This window comes from Rhinoraja longicauda, chromosome 4, assembly GCF_053455715.1.
Source record: "Rhinoraja longicauda isolate Sanriku21f chromosome 4, sRhiLon1.1, whole genome shotgun sequence".
Lineage (NCBI taxonomy): Eukaryota > Metazoa > Chordata > Chondrichthyes > Rajiformes > Arhynchobatidae > Rhinoraja > Rhinoraja longicauda.
Genome location: NC_135956.1, coordinates 91,580,080 through 91,607,729, shown reverse-complemented (window position 1 = coordinate 91,607,729; position 27,650 = coordinate 91,580,080).

Below are 27,650 nucleotides of genomic sequence, written 5' to 3'. Positions count from 1 at the left end.
CTTGTTGTTTAACTCTGTATTCGTGTATTGCGGCTGCAATAAACTTCGTCTACAACCAACAAGTTTCGGACTCGCCATAATCCCCTCTTATCCTTCTAAACTACAGTGAAACTTAGGGAACATCCTTTAATTCTGAGGCTGTGACCTCTAGTCCTAGACTCTCCCACTAGTGGAAACATCCTCTCCACATCCACTCTATCCAGGCCGCTCACTATTCTGTACGTTTCAATGAGGTCCCCCCTCATCCTTTTAAACTCCAGCGAGTACAGGCCCAGTGCCAACAAACGCTCTGATGTGCTGTGTGGATGGAGCTGTGGGCAGAGTGGGGTTGGCACATTCCTGCCTAAAGGGACGGTGGGAGAAATTGTTGGTCTCCTGAATATGTCAAAACTAAAGTCACCGTGAGGTGATCTCTCCCTCTGCTGGCTGTTGGGAGAAAATAATGCTCATGGTGTAGGAAGGAATTGGAGACGCTGGTTTAAACCAAAGATAGACACCAAAAGCTGGAGTAACTCAGCGGGACAGACAGCACCTCTGGAGAGAAGGAATGGGTGACGTTTCGGTTCGAGACCCTTCTTCAGACTGGTCAGGGATACGGGAAACGAGAGATATAGAAAATGTTGTAGTCTAATCGAGGTTTCCGACATTTTAGCTCTGGACACTGTAGGCCCGGACAGTGTAGACCCGGACAGTGTAGGCCCGGGCAGTGTAGACCCGGACAGTGTAGGCCCGGATACTGGAGGCCCGGACAGTGTAGGTCTAGACAGTGTAGGCCCGGACAGTGTAGGTCTGGACAGTGTAGGCCCGGACAGTGTAGGCCCGGACAGTGTAGGCCCGGACAGTGTAGGCCCGGACAGTGTAGGCCCGGACAGTGTAGGCCCGGACAGTGTAGGTCCGGACAGTGTAGGCCCGGACAGTGTAGGCCCGGACAGTGTAGGCCCGGACAGTGTAGGCCCGGAAGCCCGAGCGCAGCCTTACGGAGGTTGCGTAGCAACCTGCCTCCCAGCCCAGGCGGCCACCATTGGTTGAGAGGGAGCACGTGGCCGCTGGCTGGGTGAGGTCACGTGGGGCACGGGACCGTGACATCACCCTTTGTCCCGTATTTGGGAGTGAGGAAGTTGGCAACCCTAGTTTTCAGGCTCCTGTACTTTCTTCCCGGTGGCAGCACAGTGAGATGAGAGCGTGGCCAGGGTGGTGTGGGTCTCTGATGATGATGGCTGCCTTGCTGAGGCAGCGACTCCTGGAGATCCCTTCAATTACTCACAATCCATCACCAGGGGGCAGTAGAGTTGCAGTTTACAAGATTTCGTGATTTCAAGATTCCAAGATTTTGTGATTTCGTGATTTCAAGATTTCAAGATTTTGTGATTTTGTGATTTCAAGATTTCAAGATCAATTTATTGTCACATGTACCAATTAGGGTTCAGTGAAATTTGAGTTGCCATACAGCCATACTAAGTAAACAGCAACAAAACACACAACCACATAAAATAAAATGTAACATGAACATCCACCACAGCGGAATCCACATTCCTCACTGTGATGGAAGGTAATAAAGTTCAAGCATCTTCCTCTTTGTTCACCCACGGTCGGGGCTGTTGAACCGTCCGCAGTCGCTGCTGCCGACTGCCCGAGGCCCTCGCGTCGGGATGATCGAAACTCCCCGCGTCGGGGCGGTTGAAACTCTCCGCGGCGTGGAGCTCCCGAGTCGGCCTCTTCTCACCAGAGACCGCGGCCTTCACGGTGTTAAAGTCCACAGGCCCCACGGTTGGAGCTCTCCGCCATCGATCCTCGGCAAAGGATCGCAGCTCCACGACGTTAACGTCCGTGCCGCGCCCGCGGCATGAAGCGCCGGGCCGGTCTCCGGGAAATGCCACCAACTCCTCGATGTTAGGCCGCAGTGCGGACGGAGATACGATACGGAGAAAAATCACATCTCCGTCGAGGTAAGAGATTGAATTGCACACACGGCATTGAAAAGTTCCTTTCGAAAGACTCGTCTTTCTGTCCTCCTGATTAAAATCAGTTTAGTTTATTGTCACGTGTACCGAGAACAGTGAAAAGCTTTTGTTGCGTGCTAACCAGTCAGTGGAAAGACAACACATGATTACAATCGAGCCATTCACAGTGTACAGATACATGGTGAGGGAATAACGTTTAGTGCAAGGTGAAGCCGGCAAAGTCAGGTCAAAGATAGTCCGGGGGTCACCAATGAGGAAGGTATCACAAGATGCTGGAGTAACTCAGCAGGTCAGGCAGCATTTCAGGAGAGAAGGAATGGGTGACGTTTCGGGTCGAGACCCATTCCTTCTCTCCTGAGATGCTGCCTGATCTGCTGAGTTACTCCAGCATTTTGTGATACCTTCAACCAGTCAATGTGCCACCTGTGCTAATTGCACACCTGCACGATTAGCCAAGAGCAGGTCCCAGAAGCAAACCCCACCTCGCTCAAATGAAACGTGAAAATCAGTGAACCTTGGCATCCCAGTGGGGTAATCACTGCCTCCTGCAACCCCCTCCCTGTGTGTGTGTGTGTGTGTGTGTGTGTGTGTGTGTGTGTGTGTGTGTGTGTGTGTGTGTGTGTGTGTGTGTGTGTACGTTCTAACAAGGATGCATTGCGTTAAACGTGCATCTGAAGGGGAAATGCATCGAGTCATCGGTTCAGGTTTAGGTTTCTCCTCGTCACGGTGGTGCAGCGGGTAGAGCCGCTGCCTCGCAGTGCCAGAGACCGGGGGTTCGATCCCGACCACCGTCTGTGCGGAGTTTGCACGTTCTCCCTATGAAAGGCCTGGACAGAGGGGATGTGGAGAGGATGTTTCCACCAGTGGGAGAGTCTAGGACCAGAGGGCACAGCCTCAGAATTAAAGGACGTTCCTGCAGGAAGGAGACGAGAAGGAATTCCTTTATTCAGAGGGTGGTGAATCTGTGGGATTCTTTGCCACAGACGGCTGTGGAGGCCACAAGTCAGTGGATATATTTAAGGCAGAGATAGATAGATTGTTGATCAGTGCGGGTGTCAGGGGTTATGGGGAGAAGGCAGGAGAATGGGGTTGGGAGGGAGAGATAGATCAGCCATGATTGAATGGCGGAGTATACTTGATGGGCCGAATGGCCTAATTCGCCTCCTATCACTTATGACCTGATGACCACGTGGGTTTTCTCCAGGCGCTCCGGTTTCCTCCCACACTCCAATGATGTGCAGGTTTGCAGGTTAATTGGCCTCGGTAACTTGTCCTGAGAATTGCCCTGTGCAGGGCTGTGCTAGTGTTCAGGGAGATCGCTGGTCAGAACGGTCTTGGTGGGCCGAGGGCAGGGATGCCAACTGTCCCGTATTAGCCTGGAAAACCCGTATTTTGGGCTAAATTGGTTTGACCCGTACGGGACCGCCCTTGTACAGTAATAGGCCCGGGGGGGGGGGGGGGTGGCAGACACTGTAGGCCCTGATGCTGTAGGCCCGGACACTGTAGCCCCGGAAACTGTAGGCTCGGAAACTGTAGGTCCCGACAATGTAGGCCCGGATACTGTAGGCCCGGACGCTGTAAGCCCGGACGTTGTAGGCCCGGACACTGTAGGCCTGGACACTGTAGGCCCAGACGTTGTAGGCCCGGTCACTGTAGGCCCGGATGTTGTAGGCCCGGATGTTCTAGGCCCGGATGTTGTAGGCCCGGACACTGTAGGCCCGGACACTGTAGGTCCGGACGCTGTAGGCCCCGACGCTGTAGGCCCAGACACTGTAGGCCCGGACACTGTAGGCCCCTGACAGTTTAGGTCCTGACACTCTAGGTTTCCGACATTTTAGCTCCGGACAGTGTAGGTCCAGACAGTGAAGGCCCGGACAGTGTCGGCCCGGACAGTGTAGGCCCAGACAGTGTAGGCTCGGACAGTGTAGGCCCGGACAGTGTAGGCCCGGACAGTGTAGGCCCGGACACAGTAGGTCCCGGCCCGGGCGGCCGCCATTGGTGGAGCGGGAGCACGTGGCCGCTGGCTGGGTGAGGTCACGTGGGGCGCGGGGCGGTGACGTCACCTTGTCCCGTATTTCGGAGCGGGACAATGTGACGTCACCTTGCTTCCGCCCTGTGTCAGCCCAGGGAACAGCTTGCATGAAGCTAATTAAAATGGGCACGGTTACTCAAGGTTGGCACAGGCAGTAGCAGCTGGTACAGGACAATGTAGCTGGCACTAAAGTGGAAAGGCAAGAGAGGGGGATAAATCAAAATGACATGCAGGCTTATGTGATTGTCATGAAAGTATAAAATGCCAGCCATCTGGAAACAATAAAGGTATTGCCAGGAGGTTCATTGTAAATTCACTGGCGTTTGAAGAGACAAGTGACTTATTCATTCACAGGGAGTGGAGTTAAAAAGTATTCAAACTACTGCGAAGGTAGACGCAAAAAGCTGGAGTAACTCAGCGGGTCAGGCAGCATCTGTGGAGAACATGGATAGGTGACGTTTCACAGAGTGCTGGAGTAACTCAGCGGGTCAGGCAGCATCTGTGGAGAACATGGATAGGTGACGTTTCACAGAGTGCTGGAGTAACTCAGTGGGTCAGGCAGCATCTGTGGAGAACATGGATAGGTGACGTTTCACAGAGTGCTGGAGTAACTCAGTGGGTCAGGCAGCATCTGTGGAGACCCACTGAGTTACTCCAGCACTCTGTGAAACGTCACCTGTCCATGTTCTCCACAGATGCTGCCTGACCCGCTGAGTTACTCCAGCACTTTCTGTCTACCTTCGGTGTAAACCAGCATCTGCAGTTCCTGCAGGAATCAAGGGATATGGGGAGAAAGCAGGCACGGGGTACTGATTGTGGATGATCAGCCATGATCACATTGAATGGCGGTGCTGGCTCGAAGGGCCGAATGGCCTCCTCCTGCACCTATTGTCTATGTTTCTGTGTTTCTTACTATTGGTAGAACTGCGGTGACCAATGGCCGCTGTAGATTCGATGGCCTGAAGAGCCTGTTTCTAAGCTGTATCTCTAAAAATTAAAATTTAAAGACTAAAAATGGAAAGAATTATCCAGTTCACCAGCCCCATAAACATATCCCTCCCATCTCACTAGATGGAGCTCTCGATGTACCTACAATGCTGAAGGACGATCTTCCACTTCCCTTGTAGGTCGGCACGGTGGCGCAGCGATAGAGTTGCAGCCTTACAGCGAATGCAGCGCCGGAGACCCGGGTTCCATCCCGACTACGGGCGCTGTCTGTACGGAGTTTGTACGTTCTCCCCGTGACCTGCGTGGGGTTTCTCCGAGATCTTCAGTTTCCTCCCACACTCCAAAGACGTGCAGGTTTGTAGGTTAATTGGCTTGGTAAATGTAAAAATTGTCCCCAGTGGGTGTAGGATAGTGTTAGTGTGCGGAGATCGCTGGGCGGCGCGGACCCGGTGGGCCGAAGGGCCTGTTTCAGCGCTGTATCTCTAAACTAAACTAAACTAAACTAAACTAATAGTAAATTAGTTCCCAATGTTGGGGGAGTCCAGAACCAAGTGCCACAGTTTAAGAATAAGGGGGAGGCCATTTAGAACGGAGATGAAGAAAAACTTTTTCACTCAGAGTTGTAAATCTGTGGAAGTCTCTGCCTCAGAAAGCAGTGGAGGCCAATTCTCTGAATGCTTTCAAGAGTGAGCTAGATAGAGCTCTTAAAGATAGCGGAGGGGTTATGGGGAGAAGGCAGGAACGGGGTACTGATTGTGGATGATCAGCCATGATCACGGTGAATGGCGGTGCTGGCTCGAAGGGCTGAATGGCCTCCTCCTGCACCTATTGTCTATTGTCTATTGTCTAAATTGTCCCCAATGTGTGTAGGATAGTGTTAGTGTGCGGGGATCGCTGGTCGACGCGGACCCGGTGGGCTGCAGGGCCTGTTTCTGCACTGTATCTCTAAAGTAATCTAAGCTACACCATGTTCTCCAGTTGCTAAGCAAGTACAAGATGTTGTTACTGGCAGTGGTGGGACTGGAGCTATTTATCATATGATGAGGTTATAGCATCTGTGGAGCAGAATAAAAATATTGACAAGACACAAAATGCTGGAGTAACTCAGCGGGACAGGCAGCATCTCTGGATGGAAGGAATGGGCGACGTTGGAGATCGAGACCCTCCGTCAGTCTGAAGCAGGGTCTTGACCAGAAACGTCACCCATTCCTTCTCTCCATAGATGCTTCCTGTTCCGCTGAGTTACTCCAGCACTTTGTGTCTGTCTTTGGTTTAAACCAGCACCTGCAGTTGTACAGGGCATTGGTGAGACCACACCTGGAGTATTGCGTACAGTTTTGGTCTCCTAATCTGAGGAAAGACATTCTTGCCATAGAGGGAGTACAGAGAAGGTTCACTAGATTGATTCCTGGGATGGCAGGACTTTCATATGAAGAAAGACTGGATAGACTCGGCTTGTACTCGCTGGAATTTAGAAGATTGAGGGGGGATCTTATAGAAACTTACAAAATTCTTAAGGGGTTGGACAGGCTAGATGCAGGAAGATTGTTCCCGATGTTGGGGAAGTCCAGAACAAGGGGTCACAGTTTAAAGATAAGGGGGAAGTCATTTAGGACAGAGATGAGAAAGTTTTGTTTCACACAGAGTGGTGAATCTGTGGAATTCTCTGCCACAGAAGGTAGTTGAGGCCAGTTCATTGGCTATATTTAAAAGGGAGTTAGATGTGGCCCTTGTGGCTAAAGGGATCAGGGGGTATGGAGAGAAGGCAGGTACAGGATACTGAGTTGGATGATCAGCCATGATCATATTGAATGGCGGTGCTGGCTCGAAGGGCCGAATGGCCTACTCCTGCACCTATTTTCTATGTTTCTATGTTTCCCACAATTCTGGGAAATAAAGCCTGTTTTAGAAGCAAAATTGCTGGCACAAACAGTATTTTACAGGAAATTAGAGACTGATTTGCCTGTTATTTTTCTTCACCTTCTTTTGAATCGAATTGAAAGATACAGCACGGACACAGGCCCTTCGGCCCACCGAGTCCACGCTGACCTTCGATCACCCCAGTTCACACTAGTTCTACGTTATCCCACGTTCTCATCCACTCCCTGCACATGAGGGGGCAATTTGCAGAGGGGCCGATTAACCCACAAACCCGCACGTCTTTGGGATGTGGGAGGAAACCGGAGCACCCGGAGAAAACCCACGCGGTCACGGGGAGAACGTACAAACTCCACAAACTTCCATGATGAGACCATGTGAGGAGATCAGTGCTTCTTCTCTGAAGCACAATAGACAATAGGTGCAGGAGGAGGCCATTCGGCCCTTCGAGCCAGCACCGCCATTCAATGTGATCATGGCTTATCATTCACAATCAGTACCCCGTTCCTGCCTTCTCCCCATACCCCCTGACTCCGCTATCCTTAAGAGCTCTATCTAGCTCTCTCTTGAATGCATTCAGAGAATTGGCCTCCACTGCCTTCTGAGGCAGAGAATTCTACAGTGGACTACTTCCCGACTTACAGCTGATAACCCAGCTTGGACAGCTTTCAACACAGCAGTATGACGCCTGATGTCTCTACCTTCAAGTAACCCTTTCTTCCCCTCTCTCTCTCCGTTCCTCCCCAACCCTAGTCGACCTGCTAGTTCCACATTCCGTATCTCTTTGTTCTCACTTCTTCCACAGCCAACAATGGATCATTGTGGGCTCCACCTTTCTTTGGTCATCGGTGCCGGCTCTGATTTGTTCTGAACCTTTTCACACCTCTAGTTTCCCTCTCCCCTGACTCTCAGTCTAAAGGACCCGAAACGTCACCTAGTGCTTTTCTCAAGAGATGCTGCCTGACCCGCTGAGTTATTCCAGCACTTTTGTGTCTGTCTAAAAGTGAACTGGAGAGGTTTTTACAGCAAAGACGGACACAAAACGCTGGAGTAACTCAGCGGGTCAGACAGCATCTGTGGAGAACATTGAGAGGTGACGTTTCACAGAGAGCTGGAGAAACTCAACGGGTCAGGCAGCATCTGTGGAGAACATGGACAGGTGACGTTTCTAGTCGGGACCCTCCTTCAGGCACACCTTCGGGGACCTTTCCACATTTTTTATCTCTGGAGATACCAGCTGACCCGCTGAGTTACTCCAGCACTTTGTGTCCATCTTCGTTATAAACTAGCATCTGTAGTTCTTTCTCTCCCCAGTCTAGGTTTTCACAGCAACCCTGTAACTTCATGGTTGATCTCACTGATTGCTTTTACCTGTTCAGAACAAAATCCTGATTTATTTAGTGAGGTGACGTTACATTTCGTGGCAGCTCTGGCAGGATTTGAACTCCTATTTCTGGATCAATGACCAGCACTCTGGCTGGGATCCCAGTGAGTTAACCACTGCACTACCAAACCACCAACACACATGACTGCAACGATGGGAGACTAGATCTTGCCTCAAAAATCAGCACGCAAGAAATCGCAGCGTTGTAGATGTAGCCCAGTCCCCCACACATACCACACACCCCACCATTGTAGATGTATCCCAGCCCATCACACACACCACACTCCCCACCATTGTAGATGTAGCCCAGCCCATCACACATACCACACTCCCCACCATTGTAGATGTAACCCAGCCCATCACACACACCACACTCCCCACCATTGTAGATGTAGCCCAGCCCATCACACATACCACACTCCCCACCATTGTAGATGTAACCCAGCCCATCACACACACCACACTCCCCACCATTGTAGATGTATCCCAGCCCATCACACACACCACACTCCCCACCATTGACTCCATCCACACTTCACGCTGCCTCGGGAAAGCAGCCGACATGATCAGAGACGTGTCCGTGTCCGTGTCCCACCCCGGCCATTCCTCCTTCTCCCCGCTCCCGCCCGGCAGAAGGTCCAGAAGCTTGAAAGCGCGCACCACCAGACTCAGCAACAGCTTCTTCCCCTCTGTGATCAGGCTTCTGAACGGCCCTTCCATAAGCTGGGGTACTGTCCGATTCACCTCGACCCCATCGCGGACATTGGACTTTGTCTGTGGAACTGGTGCGCTACAATGCTGAGAACTATATTCTGCACTCTGTATCTGCCCCTTTGCTCCACCTGTTGAGCTGGAGTTTGACCTGTTGTATTTATGGATGGTGTTACTCCAAGATGCAACCCAGAAAGCCACAGGAGATTCTTCTCTTCCCTGTGGCTATCAAAGTGTACAACTCCTCCCTCTTCTGTCGTGGGGTAGACTGATTCCCCTCCCCTCCCGCCCCCCCCCTCCCCCCCCTCCCCAATCTTTGCACACCCCCAATCCAGGACTTTCCACATATCACTTTGATTTCGTGTTTCATGTATCTTGTTGTGTGTTTTATGGCCCTTGGCAGATCAATTTCCCTCCTGGATTAAATACAGTTCTATCGTATCGTATCGTATATGATCTGATTGGGTAGCATGCAAAATAAAGCTTTTCACTGTACCTCGGTATACGTGACAATAATAAACTTAACCCTCCAGCATTCCCTGCACAGAGTGCTGGAGAAACTCAGCGGGTCAGGCAGCATCTGTGGAGAACATGGATAGGTGACGTTTCACAGAGTGCTGGAGTAACTCAGCAGGTCAGGCAGCATCTGTGGAGAACATGGATAGGTGACGTTTCACAGAGTGCTGGAGTAACTCAGCGGGTCAGACAGCATCTGTGGAGAACATGGATAGGTGACGTTTCACAGAGTGCTGGAGTAACTCAGCGGGTCAGGCAGCATCTCTGGAGAAAATGGATAGGTGGCATTTCACAAAGTGCTGGAGTAACTCAGCGGGTCAGGCAGCATCTGTGGAGAGAAGGAATGGGTAACGTTTCGGGTCATCACGACCCGAAACGTCACCCATTCCTTCTCACCTGAGATGCTCCCTGACCCGCTGAGTTACTCCAGCATTTTGTGTTTACCTTCGATTTAAACCAGCATCTGCAGTTATTTCCTACACATTTATTCAACACGTCTGACACTGAGACACACTGATTGTGTGGACTAGTAAGGCAATCCTAAACTTAGACACAGTTACATGGCAGGAACTCCGAGTCTCCCACCCAGCTATTTATCATCAGTAAACTTGGATAGCTTACACTCTTTTCTTTCATCCAAGTTGCAAGTAATGACTGCTTGCAGCTCAGACCCATAGCTGTGATCCGTCTGCAAAACTATTAGTAACAGTCTGCCCAAATACAGAACATTCCCATCAGATAGACTTAGAAACATAGAAAATAGGTGCAGGAGGAGGCCATTTGACCCTTCAAGCCAGCACCGCCATTCAATAAATATCAGACGCTGCCTGACCCACTGAGTTACTCCAGCACTCTGTGAAACGTCACCTATCCATGTTCTCCACAGATGCTGCCTGACCCGCTGAGTTACTCCAGCATTTTGTACCTTATCTTCAGTGTAGACCAGCATCTGCAGTTCCTCCCTGCACTGTTTCCGCGCTGTATCTCTGAACTAAACTAAACTAAACTGAACCCGACAGTGAAAGATTGGTAAACCTAACAAGAAGGGATTGAATTGAATTGAATGAGTTTATTGGCCAAGTATGTACACATACAAAGAACGTGCCTTGGTGCTCCGCTCACAAGTAACAACACGAACATACAGTCAGTGAGATGAGGAAAATCGTTTTCACCCAGAGAGTTGTGAACTTGTGGAATTCTCTGCCTCAGAAGGCAGTGGAGGCCAATTCTCTGGATGCTTTCAAGAGAGAGTTAGACAGAGCTCTTAAGGATAGCGGAGTCAGGGGGTATGGGGAGAAGGCAGGAACAGGGTACTGATTGAGAATGATCAGCCATGATCACAGTGAATGGCGGTGCTGGCTCGAAGGGCCGAATGGCCTCCTCCTGCACCTATTGTCTATTGTCTATTGTCTGCTGTCTATTGTTAACTATTAAGAATAAAGCATAAAACATTAAATCATAGTCAATGAAAAATTACCCGCAGTTCCACAATAAGGATACAACATTACGGTCTAAACATGTGGGTGTAAATAAACCAGAGCAAAAAAGAGACTCCAGACTTTGGTTGTTGAGTAGAACTACCACTCGTGGGAAAAAAGCTGTTTTTATGTCCGGCTGTGGCTGCTTTGACAGTCCGGAGTCGCCTTCCAGAGGGAAGTGCTACAAAGTGTTTGTGGCCAGGGTGAGAGGGGTCAGAGATGATCTTGCCCGCTCGCTTCCTGGCCCTTGCAGTGTACAGTTCGTCAATGTGGGGGAAGTTTGCAGCCAACAACCTTCTCAGCTGTGCGAACGATCCGTTGCAGCCTCTGGATGTGGTGCTTGGTGGCTGAGCCAAACCAGACCATGATGGAGAAGGTGAGGACAGACTCAATGATAGCAGTATAGAATTGGACCATCATTGCCTGTGGCAGATTGTGTTTCTTCAGTTGCCGCAGGAAGTTGGGGGAGTCCATAACCAGAGGCCACAGTCTAAGAATAAAGGGGAGGCCATTTAAAACTGAGATGAGGAAAAACTTTTTCACCCAGAGAGTTGTGAATCTGAGGAAAGACATTCTAGCCTTAGAGGGAGTACAGAGAAGGTTCACCAGTTTGATTCCTGGGATGGCAGGACTTGCATATGAGGAAAGACTGGATAGACTAGGCTTGTACTCGCTGGAATTTAGAAGACTGAGGGGGGATCTTATTGAAACATATAAAATTCTTAAGGGGTCGGAGAGGCTAGATGCGGGAAGATTGTTCCCGATGTTGGGGAAGTCCAGAACCAGGGGTCACAGCTTAAGGATAAGGGGGAAGTCTTTTAGGACCGAGATGAGAAAACATTTTTTCACACAGAGAGTGGTGAGTCTGTGAAATTCTCTGCCACAGAAGGTAGTTGAGGCCAGTTCATTGGCTATATTTAAGAGGGAGATAGATGTGGCCCTTATGGCTAAAGGGATCAGGGGGTATGGAGAGAAGGCAGGTACAGGATACTGAGTTGGATAATCAGCCATGATCATATTGAATGGCGGTGCTGGCTCGAAGGGCCAAATGACCTACTCCTGCACCTATTTTCTATGTTTCTATGAATCTGTGGAATTCTCAGAAAGCAGTGGAGGCCAATTCTCTGAATGCATTCAAGAGAGAGCTAGATAGAGCTCTTAAGGATAGCGGAGTCAGGGGGTATGGGGAGAAGGCAGGAACGGGGTACTGATTGAGAATGATCAGCCATGATCACATTGAATGGCGGTGCTGGCTCGAAGGGCCGAATGGCCTCCTCCTGCACATATTGTCTATTGTCTGTTGTCTATTGTCTACATCCTCTGTCGGGCCTTTTTGACTGTGGCTGGATAAAAGTGATATTGAGAGAAATCGTGTGTGTAATATCAAAACAAATAGTGAGGTATAAATAAGATATATAAATAGAATTAAAAAAACAGCAAAGATAAGTGAGGGACCAACAGAGAAGGTGGCTGGCGAAACTTTCCAACAGGAACAAAGTATTGGCAGCAGATTTGAATCAATGTTTAGTTTAGTTTAGGAAAAGAAACTACAGATGCTGGTTTAAATCGAATGTAGACACAAAATGCTGGAGTAACTCAGCGGGTCAGGCAGCATCTCTGGAGAGAAGGAATGGGTGACGTTTCGGGTCGAGACCCTTCTTCAGTTTAGTTTTAGTTTAGTTTAGTTTAGGGCGGCACGGTCGTGCAGCGGTAGAGTTGCTGCCTTACAGCGAATGCAGCGCCGGAGACCCGGGTTCCATCCCGACTACGGGTGCTGTCTGTACGGAGTTTGTACGTTCTCCCCGTGACCTGCGTGGGTTTTCTCCGAGATCTTTGGTTTCCTCCCACACTCCAAAGACGTGCGGGTTCGTAGGTTAATTGACTTTGGGTTAAAAAAAAATTGTGAATTGTCCCTAGTGTTTGTAGGATAGTGTTATTGCATCTGGTAATTGCTGGTCAGTGCGGACTCGGTGGGCCGAAGGGCCTGTTTTCTGTGCTGCATCTCTAAAGTCTAAAGTCAAGAGTTCAGTGTTTAATTGTCATATTTACCGGCAATACACTGGAATTTAGAAGGATGAGAGGGGATCTTATCGAAACGTATAAGATTATTAAGGGGTTGGACACGTTAGAGGCAGGAAACATGTTCCCAATGTTGGAGGAGTCCAGAACAAGGGGCCACAGTTTAAGAATAAGGGGTAGGCCATTTAGAACTGAGATGAGGAAAAACGTTTTCAGTCAGAGAGTTGTGAATCTGTGGAATTCTCTGCCTCAGAGGGCAGTGGAGGCCAATTCTCTGGATGCTTTGAAGAGAGAGCTGGATAGAGCTCTTAAGGATAGCGGAGTCAGGGGGTATGGGGAGAAGGCAGGAACGGGGTACTGATTGAGAATGATCAGCCATGATCACATTGAATGGCACCTGGCGTCCATTGTCTATTGTCTAATAGAACAATGTAATTTTACTGACTCTATAACACAATAACACACGGAAAAACACACAAGAACCAATCATTCAATAAATTAATAATCAGAAACACCAGGTAACCAGACCATAATGTTGCCAAACTAAAGTCTGTAAAAGAGAGACACAAGGAATTCATTGCCACAGACGGCTGTGGAGGCCAAGTCAGTGGATATTTTTACGGCAGAGATAGAGAGATTTAGTTTAGTTTAGTTTAGAGATACAGCGCAGAAACAGGCCCTTCGGCCCACCGGGTCCGCACCGACCAGCGATCCCCGCACACTAACACTATTATATTTTTAAAGTTATTCACATTTTAAAGTTTAAATCTATCTCCGCGGGGGGTGGGGGGGGGGGGGGGGAGAGGGGGCGAGGGGAGGGAGGGTGGAGGAAGGAAGGGCGGGAGGAGGGAGGATAAGGGGGGTTGAGGGGGAAAGAGTGGGGGGGAAGGGAAGGGGGAAGGGGGAGGGGAAGGGGGGGAGGAGGGAGGGAGGGAGGGAGGGAGGGACGGGGAGGGAGGGAGGAGAGAGAGACAGGGAGGGAGGGAGGGAGGGAGGGAGGGAGGGAGTGGGAGAGAGGGGGGGAGAGGGGGTAAGGGGCGGGAGGAGGGGAGGAGAGGGTGCTGCACCAATGCAGGAGAGGTTTGGACCCAACAGGTCCACTTGGTCTAGTCTTTCTACAAGATCCCCGCTCATCCTTCTAAACTCCAGTGTATACAAGCCCAGTCGACCCATTCTTTCATCATATGACAGTCCCGCCATCCCGGGAATTAACCTGGTGAACCTACGCTGCATGCCCTCAATAGCAATGATGTCCTTCCTCAAATTAGGAGACCAAAACTGCACACGATACCCCAGGTGTGGTCTCACCAGGGCCCTGTACAACTGCAGTAGGACCTCCTTGCTCCTAGATTTATTCATTCATTCACCCATAGTGGGCTTGTGGGGTCTGGGGTATTCTGGGCCGGTGAGAGCAGGGGTGGGGGGGTCAGACGGTATGTGGGCTGCAGGCCAGGAGAGGTCGGCTGGCTGACACGGCCATTGTCTGCAGCTGCAAGCTAAAAATACTGGGCTCTGCTAATTGGAAGCGTGCAGCTAAATATAGCCGTCCAGCCGACTACCCAAGCAACAAGATCTCACCTCAAACTGTGCAGCAGGGAAATGCAGATGCTGGTTTACACCATCAGAAGATAGTCGCAAAGGATGGTCATGAAACCGAAGATAGCCAACCTCCAGAACAGTGTTTCACAACCTGTTCACCCTTGCACAACGAACCCTTGAAATAAACTTCATGTCTCAGGGAATCATTAAAATTAATATATATCTTTATTAATCTCTTTCTCTGCTCTTTCATAATCTTAAAGTTCAACAGACAATGGACACTAGGTGCAGGAGGAGGCCATTCGGCCCTTCGAGCCAGCACCGCCATTCAATGTGATCATGGCTGATCATTCTCAATCAGTACCCCGTTCCTGCCTTCTCCCCGTACCCCCTGACTCCGCTATCCTTAAGAGCTCTATCTAGCTCTCTCTTGAATGCATTCAGAGAATTGGCCTCCACTGCCTTCTGAGGCAGAGAATTCCACAGATTCACAACTCTGACGGAAAAAGTTTTTCCTCATCTCCGTTCTAAATGGCCTACCCCTTATTCATAAACTGTGGCCCCTGGTTCTGGACTCCCCCAACATTGGGAACATGTTTCCTGCCTCTAGAGTGTCCAACCCCTTAATAATCTTATACGTTTCGATAAGATCCCCTCTCATCCTTCTAAATTCATAAGGCAAACATGATATATTTTTCTGACAACTGGTTTAGGCAAAAAAATGACTTGCGTTTTTCTCAAGTCTATTGACAATGCAAAATACAAAAAAGTCTCAAACATGCATATACATGTGGTTAGCCCATTTATCACTATTTCACTGGGAACCACGAGCGACCTCCCTGCGAACCCTAGCGATCCTGCCAACCGTGTTGAGAAACGCTGCTCTGGAAGGATGAGAGGGGATCTTTTTGAGACATACATAATTATAAAAGGACTGGACAAGCTAGATGCAGGAAAAATGTTCCCAATGTTGGGGGAGTCCAGAACCAGGGGACACACAGTCTAAGAATAAAGGGGAGGCCATTTAAAACTGAGGTGAGAAAAAAACATTTCCACCCAGAGAGTTGTGAATTTGTGGAATTCTCTGCCACAGAGGGCAGTGGAGGCCAATTCACTGGATGAATTTAAAAGAGAGTTAGATAGAGCTCTATGGGGTAGTGGAATCAAGGGATATGGGGAGAAGGCAGGCACGGGTTACTGATTGTGAATGATCAGCCATGATCACAATAGTCTGAAGAAGGGTCTCGACCTGAAACGTCACCCATTCCTCTCTCCTGAGATGCTGCCTGACCTGGTGAGTTACTCCAGCATTTTGTGAAATAAATACCTTCGATTTGTACCAGCATCTGCAGTTATTTTCTTACACTATACAGCCATGATCACAATGAATGGCGGTGCTGGCTCGAAGGGCCAAATGGCCTCCTCCTGCACCTATTTTCTCTGTTTCTAAAATGGTGGATAACAGTCTGAAGAAGGGTCTCGACCCGAAACACCACCCATGCCTTCTATCCAGAGATGCTGCCTAGCCCGCTGAGTTACTCCAGCACTTGGTGAAACGTCACCTATCCATGTTCTCCACAGTTGCTACCTGACAGTGAATGCAGCGCCGGAGACCCGGGTTCCATCCCGACTACGGGTGCTGTCTGTACGGAGTTTGTACGTTCCCCCCGTGGCCTGCTTGGGTTTTCTCCGAGATACAGCATGGAAACAGGCCCTTCAGCCCACCGGGTCCGCGCCGACCAGCGATCCCCGCACATTAACACTATCCTACACCCACTAGGGACAATTTACATTGTCAAGCCAATGAACCTACAAACCTGCACGTCTTTGGAGTGTGGGAGGAAACCAAAGATCTCGGAGAAAACCCACGCAGGTCACGGGGAGAACGTACAAACTCCGTACAGACGGCACCCGTAGTCGGGATGGAACCCGGGTCTCCGGCGCTGTAAGGCAGCAACTCTACCGCTGCTGCACACAGTTTAGAAACTCACAAATCTTCCAATCCTCTAAATTATTTTCCTTATCTGATGCACAGAGACACAAGGTGCTGGAATCTTAAGCATAGCACAAAGTGCTGGGGGAACTCAGCGGGTCAGGCAGCATCTGTGGAGCCCAATATAGATTGTTGTGGGTGTATGGAACGAGCAGCTGGAGGAGGTAGTTGAGGCAGGGACTATCGCAACGTTTATGAATCAGTTGGACAGGTACAAGGATAGGACAGGTTTGGAGGGAATGCAGGCAGGTGGGACTAGTGTAGATGGGACATTGTTGACCGGTGTGGGCAAGTTGGACTGAAGGGCCTGTTTCCACACTGTATCACTCTATGACTAGTGTAGATGGGACATTGTTGGCCGGTGTGGGCAAGTTGGACTGAAGGGCCTGTTTCCACACTGTATCACTCTATGACTAGTGTAGATGGGACATTGTTGGCCGGTGTGGGCAAGTTGGACTGAAGGGCCTGTTTCCACACTGTATCACTCTATGACTAGTGTAGATGGGACATTGTTGGCCGGTGTGGGCAAGTTGGACTGAAGGGCTTGTTTCCACACTGTAACACTCTAAGATTCTATGACCAGATGCATGTGATCCATTTCCCTCCATTCCCTGCATATCCATGTACCTGTCCAAAAGTCTCTATAACACCACTATCGTAACTGCCTCCACCCCTGGCAGCACGTTCCAGGCCCCCACCACCCTCTGTGCAAAGAAAATGCTGCAGTAACTCAGCGGGTCGATTGTCCGTCTGAAGAAGGAGATACTCCAGCACTTTGTGTCCTTCTTTGGTGTAAAGCAGCAACTGCAGTTCCTTCCTACATATCTGGGGGTTGGAATGGACAGGTGACGTTCTGGGTCAGGACTCTTGTTCACGATGAAGGTGGGGTGCAAGTGGCAAACTCCAATAATGTAAACATGTGGTTAAAGCAAGTGAATGGCATGTTGGCCTTCATAACGAGAGGAGTTGAGTATAGGAGTAAAGAGGTCCTTCTGCAGTTGTACAGGGCCCTAGTGAGACCGCACCTGGAGTACTGTGTGCAGTTTTGGTCTCCTAATTTGAGGAAGGACATCCTTGCTATTGAGGGAGTGCAGCGTAGATTCACCAGGTGAATCCCCGGGATGGCGGGACTGTCATATGATGAAAGAATGGGTCGACTGGGCTTGTATTCACTGGAGTTTAGAAGGATGAGAGGGGATCTTATAGAAACATATAAAATTCTTAAAGGATTGCACAGGCTAGATGCAGGACAAATGTTCCTGATGTTGGGGGAGTCCAGAACCAGGGGACACAAAGTTTAACAATAAGGGATCGGCCATTTAGGACTGAGATGAGGAAAAACTTTTTCACCCAGAGAGTTGTGAATTTGTGGAATTCTCTGCCACAGAGGGCAGTGGAGGCCAATTCACTGGATGTTTTCAAGAGAGAGTTAGATTTAGCTCTTAGGGCTGACGGAATCAGGGGGTATGGGGAGAAAGCAGGAACGGGGTACTGATTGTGGATGATCAGCCATGATCACATTGAATGGCGGTGCTGGCTCGAAGGGCCGAATGGCCGCCTCCTGCTATTTTTCTATGTTTTCTGTGTTTCTGTGGAATGCTGGGCCTGCCCATTGGCACCTGGGTGGTTGTAATCAAGATCGGCACACACCGAGGATTAATCCGTGAGTCACTGGGCGGTTCCCACAGCTGTTTCTCCACTTGCTTTGAAGACAAATCAAAGAGGTATTTTGCAAGTAAATCAGAGAATTCCAAGAACAACCGGTCAGCCTTTCCACAGCGCGGTGCAGGGGTGGGAAGGTTCAGTCCCCGTGAGGGGAGACCCAGAACATAGAACGTGGGCGGTCACAGTGGCGCAGCGGTAGAGTTGCCGCCTCACAGCGAATGCAGCGCCGGAGACCCGGGTTCCATCCCGACTACGGGCGCTGTCTGTACGGAGTTTGTACGTTCTCCCCGTGACCTGCGTGGGTTTTTATCCGAGATCTTCGGTTTCCTCCCACACTCCAAAGACGTGCAGGTTTGTAGGTTACTTGGCTTGGTAAATGTAAAAATCCTGGTAGGAATGAAGACTGGGTTTGTAAAGGGTGTGGTTGGTTTAGTGGAAAACCCAACACGTTATCTAACCGTTCAGGTGAACAGGAATGAGCAGAATCTGACTTTTCACTTCTCTATTTATATCGTTGACCTCCCACAGTGGTTCCCAGCCCCACCTCCCAATGCATAATAACATAGAGCAGTGCAACACTGGAACAGCCCTTTGGCCCACTATCACAACCTTACTGATCGACAACCTCTCAAACACAGACACAGAATGCTGGAGTAACTCAGCGGGTCAGGCAGCATCTGTGGAGAACATGGATAGGTGACGTTTCACAGAGTGCTGGAGTAACTCAGCGGGTCAGGCAGCATCTGTGGAGAACATAGATAGGTGACGTTTCACAGAGTGCTGGAGTAACTCAGCGGGTCAGGCAACATCTGTGGAGAATATGGATAGGTGACGTTTCACAGAGTGCTGGAGTAACTCAGCGGGTCAGGCAGCATCTGTGGAAGACATGGATAGGTGACGTTTCAAAAAGTGCTGGAGTAACTCAGCGGGTCAGGCAGCATCTGTGGAGAATATGGATAGGTGACGTTTCAGGTCGAGACCCTTCTCCTGACGTGGGGCTTATGGAAACATATTCCTGATGTTGGTGGACTGTAGAACCAGGGGCCACAGTTTAAGAATAAGGGGTAGGCCATTTAGGACTGAGATGAGGAAAACTTTTTCACTCAGAGAGTTGTGAATCTGTGGAATTCTCTGCCACAGAAGGCAGTGGAGGCCGATTCACTGGATGCATTCAAAAGAGAGTCAGATTTAGCTCTTAGGGCTAACGGAATCAAGGATCAGTCTGAAGAAGGGTCTCGACCCGAAATGTCACCCATTCCTTCTCTCCCGAGATGCTGCCTGACCCACTGAGTTACTCCAGCAGTTTTTTGTGTCTACCTGCGATTTAAACCAGCATCTGCAGTTCTTTCCTACACAAGGAATCAATTTATATGGGGAAAAAGCAGGAACGGGGTACTGATTTTGGATGATCAGCCATGATCGTATTGAATGGTGGTGCTGACTCGAAGGGCCGAATGGCCTAACTCCTGCACCTATGTTTCTATGTTTCTATGCTCTGATCTGCCTGGATTGCAGGCATAAACAATGTTTCTCACTAATCACCTAACACTAAAACCAGATGCAGTTTGTCCTGCTGAGTTTGAGTTGCCAACGGTCCCGTATTAGCCAGGACATCCCACATTTTGGGCTAAATTGTTTTGTCCCGTAAGGGACCGCCCTTGTCCCGTATTAGGCCCGGATGGCGCTGTAAGCCCGGACACTGTAGGCCCGGACACTGTAGGCCCGGACACTGTAGGCCAGGACACTGTAGGCCCGGACACTGTAGGCCAGGACACTGTAGGCCCGGACACTGTAGGCCAGGACACTGTAGGCCCGGACACTGTAGGCCCGGACACTGTAGGCCAGGACACCGTAGGTCCGGACAATGTAGGCCCGGACACTGTAGGCCCGGACACTGTAGGCCTGGTCACGGTAGGCCCCGACACTGTAGGCCCGGACACTGTAGGCCCGGACACTGCAGGCCCGGACACTGTAGGCCCGGACACTGTAGCCCGGGGGCTGCTGTAGTCCTGGATAGTGTAGGCCCGGATGCTGTAGGCCCGGACGCTGTAGGCCCGGACACTGTAGGCCCGGACAGTGCAGGCCCAGAGGCCCGGGCGCCGCCTAACGGAGGTTGCCCGGCCCGGGCGGCCGCCATTGTGGAGCGGGAGCGCGTGGCCGCTGGCTGGGTGTGGTCACGTGGGGCGCGGGACGGTGACGTCACCTTTTGTCCCTTATTTGGGAGTGTGGAAGTTGGCAACCCCTAACTCCTTTCACCTATATTTCTACGTTTCTATGTTTCAGTGGTCCGATCTGCCTGGATTGCCGGTGAAAACAATGTGTCTCTCTGTATCCCAGCACACGTGACACTAATCACTTCACGCTAAAACCAGATGCAGTTTGACCTGCTGAGTATTTCCGGCAGTTTCTGCTCTTATCTTACTCCCAGGGTAATTCATCCAGGCTTTATTCATGTTACATACATGATGAGGTAATGTTGAAAATCACACAATGTTCCTTTACTAAACCAGTTGATAATCTCCCAAATGTGCTCAACAACCTCCTGAAGTTGAGTCTGTAGATGGAAAACTCAAGTGGAAACATTAAGTAGGGAAGAAAACTGCAGATGCTGGTTTAAATCGAAGGTAGACACACAATGCTGGAGTAACTCAGCGGGTCAGGCAGCATCTCTGGAGAGAAGGCATGGGTGACGTTTCGGGTCGAGACCCTGTCCGATCTCAACCCGAAACGTCACCCATTCCTTCTCTCCACAGATGCAGCCTGACCCGCTGAGTTACTCCAGCACTCTGTGAAATGTCACCTATCCATGTTCTCCACAGGTGCAGCCTGACCCGCTGAGTTACTCCAGCACTCTGTGAAACGTCACCCATTCCTTCTCTCCAGAGATGCTGCCTGACCCACTGAGTTACTCCAGCACTCTGTGAAACGTCACCTATCCATGTTCTCCACAGATGCTGCCTGACCCGCTGAGTTACTCCAGCATTTTGTGTCTACCTTCAAAGAAAATTAACCTTGCCTGAAAGTGCAGAAAAAGCATTTTGCAATGCACAGTCGTTTTTACCCAGAGTCGCGGAATCAAGAGACATAGGAACATAGATGCAGGAATAGGCCATTCAGCCCTTCAAGCCAGCACCGCCATTCAATATGACCATGGCTGATCATCAGTACCCCGTTCCTGCTTTCTCCCCATATCCCTTGATTCCGTTACCCTAAGAGCTAAATCCAACTCTCTTGAAAACATCCAGTGAATTGGCTTCCGCTGCCTTCTGTGGCAGAGAATTCCACAGATTCACAACTCTCTGGGTGAAAAAGTATTTCCTTATCTCAGTCCTAAATGGCCTACCCCTTATTCTTAAACTGTGTGACCCCTGGTTCTGGACTCCCCCAACATTGGGAACATTTTCCTTGCATCTAGCCTGTCGGGGAATCGAGAGCCATAGGAATGTAGAAACATGGAAAATAGGTGCAGGAGGAGGCCATTCGGCCCTTCGAGCCAGCACTGCCATTCACTGTGATCATGGCTGATCATCCACAATCAGTACCCCGTTCCTGCCTTCTCCCCATACCCCTTGATTCCGTTAGCCCGAAGAGCTAAATCTAACTCTCTGTTGAAAACATCAGAGGACGAAGGACACATGTAGCACACGTGGGTTCATGAAGTGATTTAAGGGCGGTCACGGTGGCGCAGCGGTAGAGTTGCTGCATTACAGCGAATGCAGCGCCGGAGACCCAGGTTCCATCCCGACTACGGGTGCTGTCTGTGCGGAGTTTGCACGTTCTCCCCGTGACCTGCGTGGGTTTTCTCCGGGTGCTCCGGTTTCCTCCCACACTCCAAAGACTTAAAGATTTGTAGGTTGATTGGAGTGATATCAGTGTAAATAGTCACTAGTGCGTAGGATTGTGTTAATGTGCAGGGATCGCTGGTCAGCACGGCCTGTTTCCACGCTTAACTAAACTAAACTACATTTAAAAGACATTTAAAGTCAACATTTAAAAGACATTTGGACAGGTACATGGATAGGAAACATTTAGTGGGATATGGGCCAAACGCGGGCAGGTGGGACGTCTAGATGGGGCATGTTGGTCGGTGTGGGCAGGTGGGACTAGTGTAGATGGGGCATGTTGGTCGGTGTGGGCAGGTGGGACTAGTGTAGATGGGGCATGTTGGTCGGTGTGGGCAGGTGGGACTAGTGTAGATGGGGCATGTTGGTCGGTGTGGGCAGGTGGGACTAGTGTAGATGGGGCATGTTGGTCGGTGTGGGCAGGTGGGACTAGTGTAGATGGGGGCATGTTGGCGGGTGTGGGCAGGTGGGACCAGTGTAGATGGGGCATGTTGGTTGGTGTGGGCAGGTGGGACCAGTGTAGATGGGGCATGTTGGTCGGTGTGGGCAGGTGGGACTAGTGTAGATGGGGCATGTTGGTCGGTGTGGGCAGGTGGGACTAGTGTAGATGGGGCATGTTGGCTGGTGTGGGCAGGTGGGACTAGTGTAGATGGGGCATGTTGGTCGGTGTGGGCAGGTGGGACTAGTGTAGATGGGGCATGTTGGTCGGTGTGGGCAGGTGGGACTAGTGTAGATGGGGCATGTTGGTCGGTGTGGGCAGGTGGGACCAGTGTAGATGGGGCATGTTGGCGGGTGTGGGCAGGTGGGGCCAGTGTAGATGGGGCATGTTGGTCGGTGTGGGCAGGTGGGACTAGTGTAGATGGGGCATGTTGGTCGGTGTGGGCAGGTGGGACTAGTGTAGATGGGGCATGTTGGTCGGTGTGGGCAGGTGGGACTAGTGTAGATGGGGCATGTTGGTCGGTGTGGGCAGGTGGGACTAGTGTAGATGGGGCATGTTGGTCGGTGTGGGCAGGTGGGACTAGTGTAGATGGGGCATGTTGGCGGGTGTGGGCAGGTGGGACTAGTGTAGATGGGGCATGTTGGTCGGTGTGGGCAGGTGGGACTAGTGTAGATGGGGCATGTTGGTCGGTGTGGGCAGATGGGACTAGTGTAGATGGGGCATGTTGGTCGGTGTGGGCAGGTGGGACTAGTGTAGATGGGGCATGTTGGTCGGTGTGGGCAGGTGGGACTAGTGTAGATGGGGCATGTTGGTCGGTGTGGGCAGGTGGGACTAGTGTAGATGGGGCATGTTGGCGGGTGTGGGCAGGTGGGACTAGTGTAGATGGGGCATGTTGGTCGGTGTGGGCAGGTGGGACTAGTGTAGATGGGGCATGTTGGTCGGTGTGGGCAGGTGGGACTAGTGTAGATGGGGCATGTTGGTCGGTATGGGCAGGTGGGACTAGTGTAGATGGGGCATGTTGGTCGGTGTGGGCAGGTGGGACTAGTGTAGATGGGGCATGTTGGTCGGTGTGGGCAGGTGGGACTCGTGTAGATGGGGCATGTTGGTCGGTGTGGGCAGGTGGGACTAGTGTAGATGGGGCATGTTGGCGGGTGTGGGCAGGTGGGACTAGTGTAGATGGGGCATGTTGGTCGGTGTGGGCAGGTGGGACTAGTGTAGATGGGGCATGTTGGCCGGTGTGGGCAGGTGGGACTAGTGTAGATGGGGCATGTTGGCGGGTGTGGGCAGGTGGGACTAGTGTAGATGGGGCATGTTGGCGGGTGGGGGCAGGTGGGACTAGTGTAGATGGGGCATGTTGGTCGGTGTGGGCAGGTGGGACTAGTGTAGTTGGGGCATGTTGGTCGGTGTGGGCAGGTGGGACTAGTGTAGATGGGGCATGTTGGCGGGTGTGGGCAGGTGGGACTAGTGTAGATGGGGCATGTTGGCGGGTGTGGGCAGGTGGGACTAGTGTAGATGGGGCATGTTGGTCGGTGTGGGCAGGTGGGACTAGTGTAGTTGGGGCATGTTGGTCGGTGTGGGCAGGTCGGACTAGTGTAGATGGGGCATGTTGGTCGGTGTGGGCAGGTGGGACTAGTGTAGATGGGGCATGTTGGTCGGTGTGGGCAGGTGGGACTAGTGTAGATGGGGCATGTTGGCGGGTGTGGGCAGGTGGGACTAGTGTAGATGGGGCATGTTGGCCGGTGTGGGCGAGTTGGGCCGAAGGGCCTGTTTCCACACTGCGCGGATTTACGACTCTAGGCATCTGTGTAAATTTATTTCATTAACTTAAGAACTGCCTGCACCTTGTTCCCTCTGGCGTTTTATTGCAGTAAGTTAAGTTTAATAAGATGCAGTGTTGCATGTTGTTAATCATTTTGGCGCTCAGTTGCACAATATTTAGTCAGTGAAGGTTTGCCAGTCAGCTAGAAACGTAGAAACAAGTAACTGCAGATGCAGGCTTGTACCAAAGATAGATACAAAGTGCTGGAGTAACGCAGCAGGACTGGCAGCATCTCTGGAGGGAAGGGCCTCGACCTGAGACGTCACCTATCCATGTTCTCCACAGATGCTGCCTGACCCGCTGAGTTACTCCAGCACTCTGTGAAACGTCACCTATCCATGTTCTCCACAGGTGCTGCCTGACCCGCTGAGTTACTCCAGCACTCTGTGTCTGTGAGCATCTGGGAATAGACTTGTTTAGAGGTAGCAGGATGCAGTTGGCGGTGGGAGTGAGATGATATTGTGGGAGGGGGAAGAGTGTAATCCTGGTGCTGGATGCTCAAAGGTCTAGAGGAAGGCTAGGCTGCATTGATGGGAATGTTGCTGTGAATTCCAGAGTCTTATATAAACATGAATCTCAGTAGAGAATGCCGTTGAGGTAGGAATGAAGACTGGGTTTGTTAAGGGTGTGGTTGGTTTAGTGGAAAACCCAACACGTTATCTAACCGTTCAGGTGAACAGGAATGAGCAGAATCTGACTTTTTACTTCCCTATTTATATCGTTGACCTCCCACAGTGGTTCCCAGCCCCACCTCCAAATGCATAATAACATAGAGCAGTGCAGCACTGGAACAGCCCTTTGGCCCACTATCACAACCTTACTGATCGACAATCTCTCAAACACAGACACAGAGTGCTGGAGTAACTCAGCGGGTCAGGCAGCATCTGTGGAGAACATGGATAGGTGACGTTTCACAGAGTGCTGGAGTAACTCAGCGGGTCAGGCAGCATCTGTGGAAGGGATGGACTGACAACATTTCGGGTCGGGACCCTTCTTCAGACTGATGGAGAAGGGCAGAAAAAGTTTCGTTTCATTTAGTTTAGAGTTTAGAGATACAGCGCGGAAACAGGCCTGAAAATCGACCAGCGATCCCCGCACATTAACACTATCCTACACACACACACACACACACACACACACACACACACACACACACACACACACACACACACACACACACACACACACACACACACACACACACACACACACACACACACACACACACACTAGGGCCAATTTACATTTTACACCAAGCCAATTAACCTACAAACTTGTAAGTCTTTGGAGTGTGGGAGGAAACCGGAGCACCGGGAGAAAACCCACGCAGGTCACGGGGAGAACGTGCAAACTCCGTACAGACAGCACCCGTAGTCGGGATGGAACCCGGGTCTCCGGCGCTGTGAGGCAGCAACTCTACCGCTGCGCCACCGTGCTGTGGGGGGGGGGGGGGGGGGGGGGGCGGGACAAAGCCTGGTGAGTGATAGGTGGATACAGGTGAGGGGGGAGTGAGTTACTCCAGCACTCTGAGTGTGTGTGTGTGTGTGTGTGTGTGTGTGTGTGTGTGTGTGTGTGTGTGTGTGTGTTGTTTTGTGGAGTTTAGCTGAACGTACATTGGCTGTGATATTCTTGACATTATGGCGAGTCCGAAAACTTGTTGGTTGTCGACGAAGTTTATTGCAGCCGCAATATTCGAATATAGAGTTAAACAACAAGGTAAAGGACAACCATCAAAAACTTACTGTCTTCTTCGAAGACTTCGCCGAACTGATATATCTGGCGCCAAAAGCGCACATGACCACGCTGGCCAATCCGCGATGTCGCTCCCTGGACCAATCCCCACGGTCACGTTCCCACGTGACCTCGCTCGCCAATCCGAGGGTTCGACGACCTGGACCATTCTCTATGGTCGCTACATGACCCCCCCCAGAACCCGAGGTGCGGAACCTAGCGGGGAGCCGGATTTCGCGACCATAACGAGTACGGAGAGGGACAGCCTGAACCACAGGAGCCGGGGGTTCCGGACTTGGCGGAACTGCCGGAACGGGAGGTCCTGGAGGAACTGCCGGAACGGGGGGTCCTGGAGGAACTGTCGGAACGGGGGGTCCTGGAGGAACTGTCGGAACGGGGGGTCCTGGAGGAACTGTCGGAACGGGGGGTCCTGGACTGAGCGGAACTAACGGAGGTCGGCCTCTCCTAGGGGTTTGACCGACCAGGACTGGTTGAACCGGATCCAAATGTGCAGGTTTGAGCCGGGACACCGAGACGAACTCACTCTTGCCGCACATGTCTAAGGTGAAGGTAGCCGTTCCCTTACGCAAAACCCGGAACGGCCCTTGATAGACCCTCTGCAACGGGGCGCGATGGGAATCTTTTCGCAGAAAAACAAACTCACAGTCCTTCAGGGAAGGCGATTCATGTACCATGGGACACCCATGACGTGAAGTCGGAACTGGAGCCAGGGAGCCCACCCGTTCCCGGAGAGATGCTAACACTGATGGGACTGTAGGCAGCTGGTCTGAAGGGTCCGGAAACAAATCTCCGGGTACTCGAAGTGTCGAGCCATATACTAGCTCCGCGGACGACGCACCGAGATCTAGCTTAGGAGCAGTCCGGATGCCCAAAAGAACCCAAGGGAGCTGGTCTACCCAGTCCGGGCCTTCAAGCCTTGCACTGAGGGACGCCTTAAGTTGACGGTGGAACCTTTCTACGAGTCCATTTGCCTGGGGGTGATATGCAGTTGTGGGTTGTAACTTGGAACCGTACAGTTCTGCGAGCGCGGCCCAGAGGGACGAAGTGAACTGTGGCCCTCTGTCGGTGGTAATAACTGCCGGGACCCCGAAACGAGCTACCCAATGAAGGGCCAAAGTCCTAGCACAAGACACTGACGAAATATCGGACAAAGGGAAAGCCTCTGGCCACCGGGTGAACCGATCCACCACCGTGAGGAGGTGGGTGTAGCCCCGGGAGGAAGGCAAAGGCCCGACCAAATCCACGTGGATGTGGAAAAAACGAACAGCAGGGACCTCGAAATCCTGTACGGGGGGCTGGACATGGCGCTGGACTTTAGCGGTCTGACAGGGAACGCAGGCACGCGCCCAACCCGCTACCTGTTTCCGTAGGCCATGCCAGACAAACCGAGCTGCTACCAAAGCAGAGGTGGAGCGGATGGACGGGTGCGCCAGCCCATGAATGGCATCGAAAACCCGGCGCTGAAGGGAGGGCGGTACTACCGGCCTGGGACGGGGAAGGGAAACATCGCACCAGACTTTTGTGCCTTCCGACCCACAAGCTACCTGGGCCAACTTCAATCCCGAAGTGGTGGACTGGTATGCCGAAGCGGTATCCGCTAGAAGCTGTGCCTCCGCAAGCTCCTGGGGATCCACTTCGCAGTCCACCGCCGAAATAGGGGGAAAAGCAGGTCTA